At 33.3% G+C, this 7,618-nt stretch overlaps 1 protein-coding gene and 1 long non-coding RNA gene across 2 annotated transcripts in view; both read right to left on the minus strand.

The window, feature by feature from the left end:
* Positions 1–4,696, minus strand: part of LOC122140068 — a 45,967-nt gene extending 41,271 nt beyond the window's left edge. Inside the window, exon 1 of the long non-coding RNA XR_006156792.1 lies at positions 4,638–4,696. This is a non-coding gene — a long non-coding RNA (uncharacterized LOC122140068). The remainder of the gene's footprint in view (positions 1–4,637) is intronic.
* The window catches only part of LOC109106292 (cyclin-dependent kinase 14-like), a 434,688-nt gene that overhangs the window by 193,444 nt on the left and 233,626 nt on the right, over positions 1–7,618 (minus strand). The window lies entirely within an intron of this gene.

The raw sequence follows: 7,618 nt of genomic DNA on the forward strand, positions 1-7,618 counted from the left end.
AAATAATAAATTTAAAAATAATTTTAAAAATATTTTTCATTTTTTTTTTATTTTTTTTATTAGGGCAAGACACTGCACAACGATTAAAAAAAATATACAATTTTATACAAAAAAATATATATATTTATATATTTTATTATATATATATAATTTATTTTATTTTTTTTTATTAAAACATTTAAAAATACTGAATAATTAAATTATTTTGGTAATTCCAGCTTCACATTTCTGCTTTTAATAACTGTACAAAAATATATTGTGGAAATCAACTCAAACCCAGAAATGTCCTTTAATAATGTGGACAACAGACACATCTGTGTGCTTAATAAACCTCTTTCACAGTTTAACTAAAGCACAAACGAGCGTCTCTCTTTCATGTTCCTCACAATATGATTTATTCATGTCACTGCTGTGACGAGCCAAATTAAACTGCTCCCTCCTCGGAGAAAACTTTCATGTTAATCGCTATATGATTTATTACAGTTTTCACTTCAGGGAGAAAATAAGAAGATGAGAAACAGGTTCTGCTTTAATTCTGTCAGTTTTCACCACACCTGGCGTTCTGCGGCTTCAGCGCTTCATGAAAGCGTCTTACTGAGCAAACAAAAACACAGTGTGAGCTCTAAACATCCGTCTCACACATTCAGAAGAAGAGCTTTCTGAAGGACGTCTAAAAACAGATCATCACACCTTCAAACACACAGAGACGCCAGGAACATCCACACAGCCGATCGAGGAGACAACACAGAACTAGTGCACTGCTGCCTGACGCCTACATAGACAGCATCCCTAGAAGTGAGTGATGTGGAACGCTCTCCGTCTGCTGCGACTCTGCCTAACGCAGAGCCTGTCACACGTTAAGTTTTTAGAGTGTTAATGAATTTGTAAAGGTTATTGATGTGATTAGATTTTTAATTGTAATTTGAGTACAATTTCATTTTAGGGGGCAGCTGTGGCCTAATGGTTAGAGATTTGGACTTGTAACCAGAAGGTCGCAGGTCTCGAGTCCTCGTAAGCAGGAGTTGTAGGTGGAGGAGGAATGAACAGCCGCCTTTCCACCCTCAATACTCCATGGCTGAAGTGCCCTGAGCAAGGCACTGAACGCCCAGCTGCTCCCCGCTGGCTGGATATATAGCCGCCCACTGCTCCGGTGTGTGTTCACGGTGTGTTCACTTCACCGCTGTGTGTGCACTTGATGGGGTTAAATGCAGAGCACCACTCTGAGTATGGGTTACCATACTTGACAAATGTCACGACTTTCACTTTCATTAAAAAATAAAATTATCATTATAATGCATTTTTTATATTTTACAAATAATATATAAAAGTGTTTTGAACTAATATTTACAAACATATTTATTTATAATAATAATAATAATAATAATTACAAAATATACTTGTGTCATTTTTTATATTTTATAAATTATATATATATATATATATATATATATATTTCTCTCTCTCTCTCTCTCTATATATATATATATTTTTAAATATTTACATATATTGTTTTATTTACAATATTTAACAGAATATATAATAAGAAATTGACATGTATGCATCATTTAAAAGCTGAATAAATAATCTCTTCATTGATGTATGGTTTGTTAGGAGGACAATATTTGTCTGAGATACAACTATTTGAGAATCTGAATCTGAGGGAGCAAAAATAAATATTGAGAAAAATCATCTTTAAAGTTGTTCAGATGAAGTTCTTAGCAGTGCATATTACTTATCAAAATTAGGTTTTGATATATTTATGGTAAATGTAAATTTACAAAATATATTCATGGAACCTGATCTTACTTAATATCCTAATGATTTTGCATAAAAGAAAAATGTATAATTGTGACTCATACAATGTATTGTTGTCTATTGCTACAAATATACCTGTGCTACTGATGACTGCTTCTGTGCTGCAGGGACACAAATACAGTATATACATATACATATATAATGCAATAAAATATTATATGTAATATATACAGTTCATTATAGGCTTCAGTCTACATGGATAGTAACACTGTGCACAAATAGTGGGTAAAATAGTTTAGTCCAAGTTAATTCAAATCTTGCATATACATTTTTCCAGAGCTGGCATTGTCTTCTCTCTGCATGATGCAAATGAAGGTGTCTCCGCATGCAGCATAATTAACTGGGTTTTGTAAGTGAGTCTGTATGAATCTGTGCAGACACGATCATCAGGCCATCTGGTGCTGCTGTGACAGACGCATGCAGATGAAGTCCAGCACACTTCAGGAGAAAGACCATCAGGCAGCATCTTTAACCACATAGAAGCCCTGAACACCAACTCAGTTCACTAACTGGTGCTCAACCCGTCTCTACAAACTTCATCTGCTCTCTATCTGAGCTCATGCTGAACTGTGAGATTTCACCATCTGATGACAGAGACTAAACCTACATGTGAGAGAGAACAAAACTCAATATCTCAAAAAAAAAAAAAGCGGTGAAGTATAGCTTGACGATCAGTTTTCCTTAAATCCTCCTGAGAAACATTTCAGCTTGAAAATATGAAACATGCTGCATTGTGTTTTCGGTTTATAAGAAATGCAATGTATTTTCATTTTTCACATGCTGCTGCAGCAGAAGCACATCATTCTTCTATTTGGATTTCTTTTTTCTTGCATTTTCTCACAGGAGCAGCTTTATTACACTGATGACAGAAAGCCTCAATAATATCTGTCCAAAGGGACGATGAAACCTGATGAATTTTTATTATCATTATTATTATTCAAAAGACTAATGAAAATATTTTAAAATGAAAAGAAAACCAAAAAATATAAAATTAAAAAATATTCAAATAAATAAAATTACATTATTGGAGCACAATAATAATAATAAATATAAAAATATTATAATAATTATAATAATAATAATAATAATACTTATAATAATTATAATAATAATAATTATGGTGAATTGTTTTTTTGGTTGTTATATTGTTTGATTTTTTATTTTTTTGATATTATTTAAAGTTAATAAAATGCATTTATTTTTTTGTTGTATATTTTTTATATAAAATCTTGGAATTTTTAAAATAAAATCTCTTAAATAATGCATATTATAAAAACACACACACACACATATATATATATATATACAGAGCTGGGCAGATTACTTATGAATTGTAATCAGTTACTGATTACAGATTACATGACAAAATTTGTAGTCAGTAATATAATCTCTTAGATTACACATTTTTGGTAAGGTAATCTGATTACTTTGGATTACATTTAGATTACATTTGTGCTAATTTTATTTGATATCACATATTGAACCAGTCTCACCAAAATTATTTTGACCTATATATTGTGCCAGTGATATATTCCACAAAGCATTTAATTCACCAACAAGACAATAACTTCTTTTTCAAGTGCAATGTATGGACAGTTAATAATACTTACAAAATGACAAACAACATACCTGCTGTTAGTGTTTGCTAGTAACACTGAATAACAAAACAAAACGCACTAATGAATTAAAGGATATTTACTTATAATTAAGTAAATTTAGAAAACAGCTACTTTACAAAAACAATATTGAAAAACATAAAATTCACAGCAATATCACTGCCAGGTCAAATATTGAATCTAATAAAAACACCAGGAAGTGCATAAGGAATGTATCAATGAAAAAACATAAAATAGCTACATTGCAAACATGAATTTTGAAAAGACTAAATTCACACAGCAATGAAATTTAAAACCTCAAGAATCAATGAATGCATGGCAGGTTTAACAGGAAAAAAATATACGTTAAAAAAACGAAATTTAGGAGAATCCGTGAATTGTAAACAACTTATTACCATTGTGTAAATAAATGTAATCATGTAATCCATTAAGTAACTGTAGTCTGATTCACGAGTATTTTTAAAAAGTAGTTTACTCTAATTAGTACTTGAGTTTTGGAATCTGATTCGTAATCAGATTACATGTAATCGTTACTACCCAGCTCTGTGTATATATATATATATATATATATATATATATATATATATATATATATGATACAAATTTCTATTTTTATATTTTATTTTATACATTATAAACATCTTCAAATATTAAAAAAAAAATATTTTAAATAATATAATACAAAAATAAATATTACAAAATAGAAATACAAAAGAAGATATTTATAAATATAATGACAGTACATCATAGGCTTTACTTTATGAAAAATAAATAATTTATTTGATTTTGGGGTGAAATGTTTTTAAGATGCATAAACCACTTTATCACCATCTGTTAATAAAGCCTTAAAACACATCGAAACAAGCCTTCACGAGATATGAATAAGATCTCATTTCTGATTCTTCTTTATGATCTGAACTCAGAGATCGTAAGAAGCTCTCTCAAGTTCAGATCCTGACGATAAAGCACAGAAGATTAGTTTATATCCTAATTCTATTCTGTATTCTATATCCGGCTCGGTAGGATATGATCTTCACTTCAAATCTTTAATTTCGTTCCGGTCTCGTTTTTCTCTTTATATTCGTGGTTTGGGAGAGATTAAACGATCGTTTAAAATGAAAACAAACTTTCCTGCGGAACTGACGCTATGCGCGAACAATAACGGCGCGTATTTTACCGTGTTTTTACCATGTTTCTGACACTCACCGATCCGACTGAAGCTCTCCGACAAAGTTCTTCTAATTTCTTCCATTTTGCTGATTTTCTTCGGCCGGCCGAGCCGCTGGCATTAAGTCACACATGTCCGTCTGAGCCGAAGGATCGTATGACCGGGACGCGCGTCATCAACGGTTGGGAAACACTGGGTCCTTCTGTATTAAATTTACACATTTCACGCGTCTACCGACTACATCTCTGGAAGAACGCGCTGTGGATCCGTGATAATGTGAGGAGGGAAACTTCTCTAAACGCCGGGTTTCTGAAAGCTGCTGATGTCATTTTTGGGATTCTCCTTCTGTCGGCGAGAGACTGTAGTGGATAAAACAAGCCGCGTTAGCCCCGCCCCCGCGGGTCAGTCACGGCCGTCGAATGGGCGGCGCGTCTTTCATTGGCTGCATCAGCTGTCCGTCATCTGTAAAACACCGCCTCGCCTTTTAATTAAAGCCAGCAGGCATCCTCGAGACATTTGTAGTTTTTTAATGAAATTATCAAATTGATTCACTACACTGAAAAGATTTTATTCATGTAGGTATGTATGCATGTATATGTATGCACACATACAATATTATATATATACATTTATTTTGATTTTAGAGTGAAACACACAATTATCTGATTTGCATGGATTTGATTTGATTTGATGGTGTTTCTATGTGACAGGCGGATGAAAAATAAGAGACGGGTGATTCTTCTGCATCATTTTTTAGCAGGTAATGTGCACTGATGAATTAATACAGAAGCGCTTGTTTTTAAGAAAGCAAGAAGATTTTGTGTTGATTTCATGTTCACTTAAATCTCACGTGCGTCTGCTGCGCTCGTCTCGTTCTGTTCTGCATCTTTAACATGCAGCAGATTCACACGGATCGAACCAAACATTTGCATTTCCCTGCTGGATCCGGGGCCTTTGCAATCTAATGCACAACTTTCACTGTTATTCTAATTCACGGCCTGGAATGAGCTGCATAACAAATAATGCAATAACATCTACTTCAGTCTGGGCCATTTACCTGGCAGGTGGCGCATGAAGCCAGACCATCATCAGTCCACACAGAGATAAAGCACAGCGATTCGCTTTAAAAGTGGAAGCTTGTTTTATTAGGACATGTTTTGTGTTATTAAGAACACAGTATAAATACAAACCTCTAAGTCTTTCACAGAAGCCAGAGCGATTAAAAAAGACGGGTTTGCAATCAAAACTTTATCAAAACGTGCAACAATTCACTAAAAAGCTGAACTTAGTTGTCATTTATTCACCCTCGTGTCGTTACAAATGCACAAGTTGTTTTTTTAAATGGAACACAAAGGAAGTGTTTTCGACAACGGTTCATAGTTACAAAAATGACAAAGAAAGAATCCATAAAAGCATCATAACAGTAATCCATATGATGCATTATATAAAGTAAAATAAAATGCATTATCTGAATGCATCATAACAGTAATCCATATGATGCATGTGCTATATTTCTGAACTCATGCGATGCTTTGTGTGAGAAACAGACTGAAATCAAGTCACTAATCATCTTCTCCGCCTCTGAAGCTCTAAAATCTCATTTGCATTCATTGCACAATGTTTTTGGCTCTTTGTGGACTATCAGAAAATAAACCCTAGGTCTGTTTCTCAAAGAAAGTATCGTGTGACAAAAATATAGAAATATAGCATGCACATCATGTGACGTATTTATTGTCCTTCTTATTTTGCTCCGAGCAGAAAAGCGACAGGAGGGTGAACGAATCAAGACAGAACTGACATTTTTGCATAAACTAGTTCTCAAACTCTCTATAAGAACACAAAGAAACAAAAGAGTCACATTCGAACTGCAATTTTGACCGGTTCCGTCTTCTAAAGCATTAAAATGTGCAAAAAACAAAACACTTGCTTGCTTTCCAGAACAAATATCTCCACATTCTTAAATCAAGACACATTTACTGGAGATCTTATTTTGTGAATTAATAGAAAGAAATACCTGCTAATGAGGTTAGAAAAACCCTTTAAATGAAGTCTTTCTCACCCCACTGGAAGATATTTGTTCATGTTTTAAGCCTAAAATCACTTCAGGTTGATGCATTTTTAACTTTACACCTTATGTCATCTTGATTTAAGAACGTCTGAATATTTAGATATTTGTATCAGAAATCAAGACAAGAATACAGAGGATGAAAAGGATCGTTTAGCAGCGTGCTGCTTTAATACAGACGAGAGATTTCTAAGTGGCTCCATCTAACCTAAAGTGATCCGGCGTGTGGTGAAGGCATCCGATCCGTGGCTTTCACTCGTTCTCGAACTTGCTGTACGGATGATCGGAGTCTGGGATGAGACCTGGAACAAAAAAAACGGCAGATGTGAAATGTGTGGGAATCAGAATTCATATCCACGTCTTGTTTTCTGTCAGCCGTACACTGCACTGTGTCTTGTTTTCAAGTGTAAATATCTAAAAATTCTTGAATCAGGATGCATTTTCTTGACAAATAAAATGACTGAAAAAAATATAAAAATTTAGTTCGTTTTTGAAACTGAATAAATTATCTTTCCACTGACGTATGGTTCGTTAGGATCGGACGAGAAAATCGCCTTTAAAGTTGTCCAAATGAATTTCTTAGCAATGCATATTACTAATCAAAAATTAAGTTTTAATATATTTACTGTAGGAAATGTACAAAATATCTTCATGGAACATGATCTTTACTTAATATCCTAATGATTTTTGTCATAAAAGAGAAATGTATAATTGTGACCCATACAATGTATTGTTGTCTATTGCTACAAATATACCTGTGCTACTGATGACTGCAAAATTTGGATTAACATAATATCTAAAGTAATTTTACTTGTCAAGTAAATGCATCTTGATTTAATATTTTTAACACACTCACTTGCATCTAAAAATTTCATGCAAGACACCATTAGTTAGGGCTGGGCGATATATCTAACGATATAATCATGCGCATCTAGTCAGTAAATCTGGTTCCTT

This window comes from Cyprinus carpio, chromosome B16 (genome assembly GCF_018340385.1).
Source record: "Cyprinus carpio isolate SPL01 chromosome B16, ASM1834038v1, whole genome shotgun sequence".
NCBI lineage: Eukaryota > Metazoa > Chordata > Actinopteri > Cypriniformes > Cyprinidae > Cyprinus > Cyprinus carpio.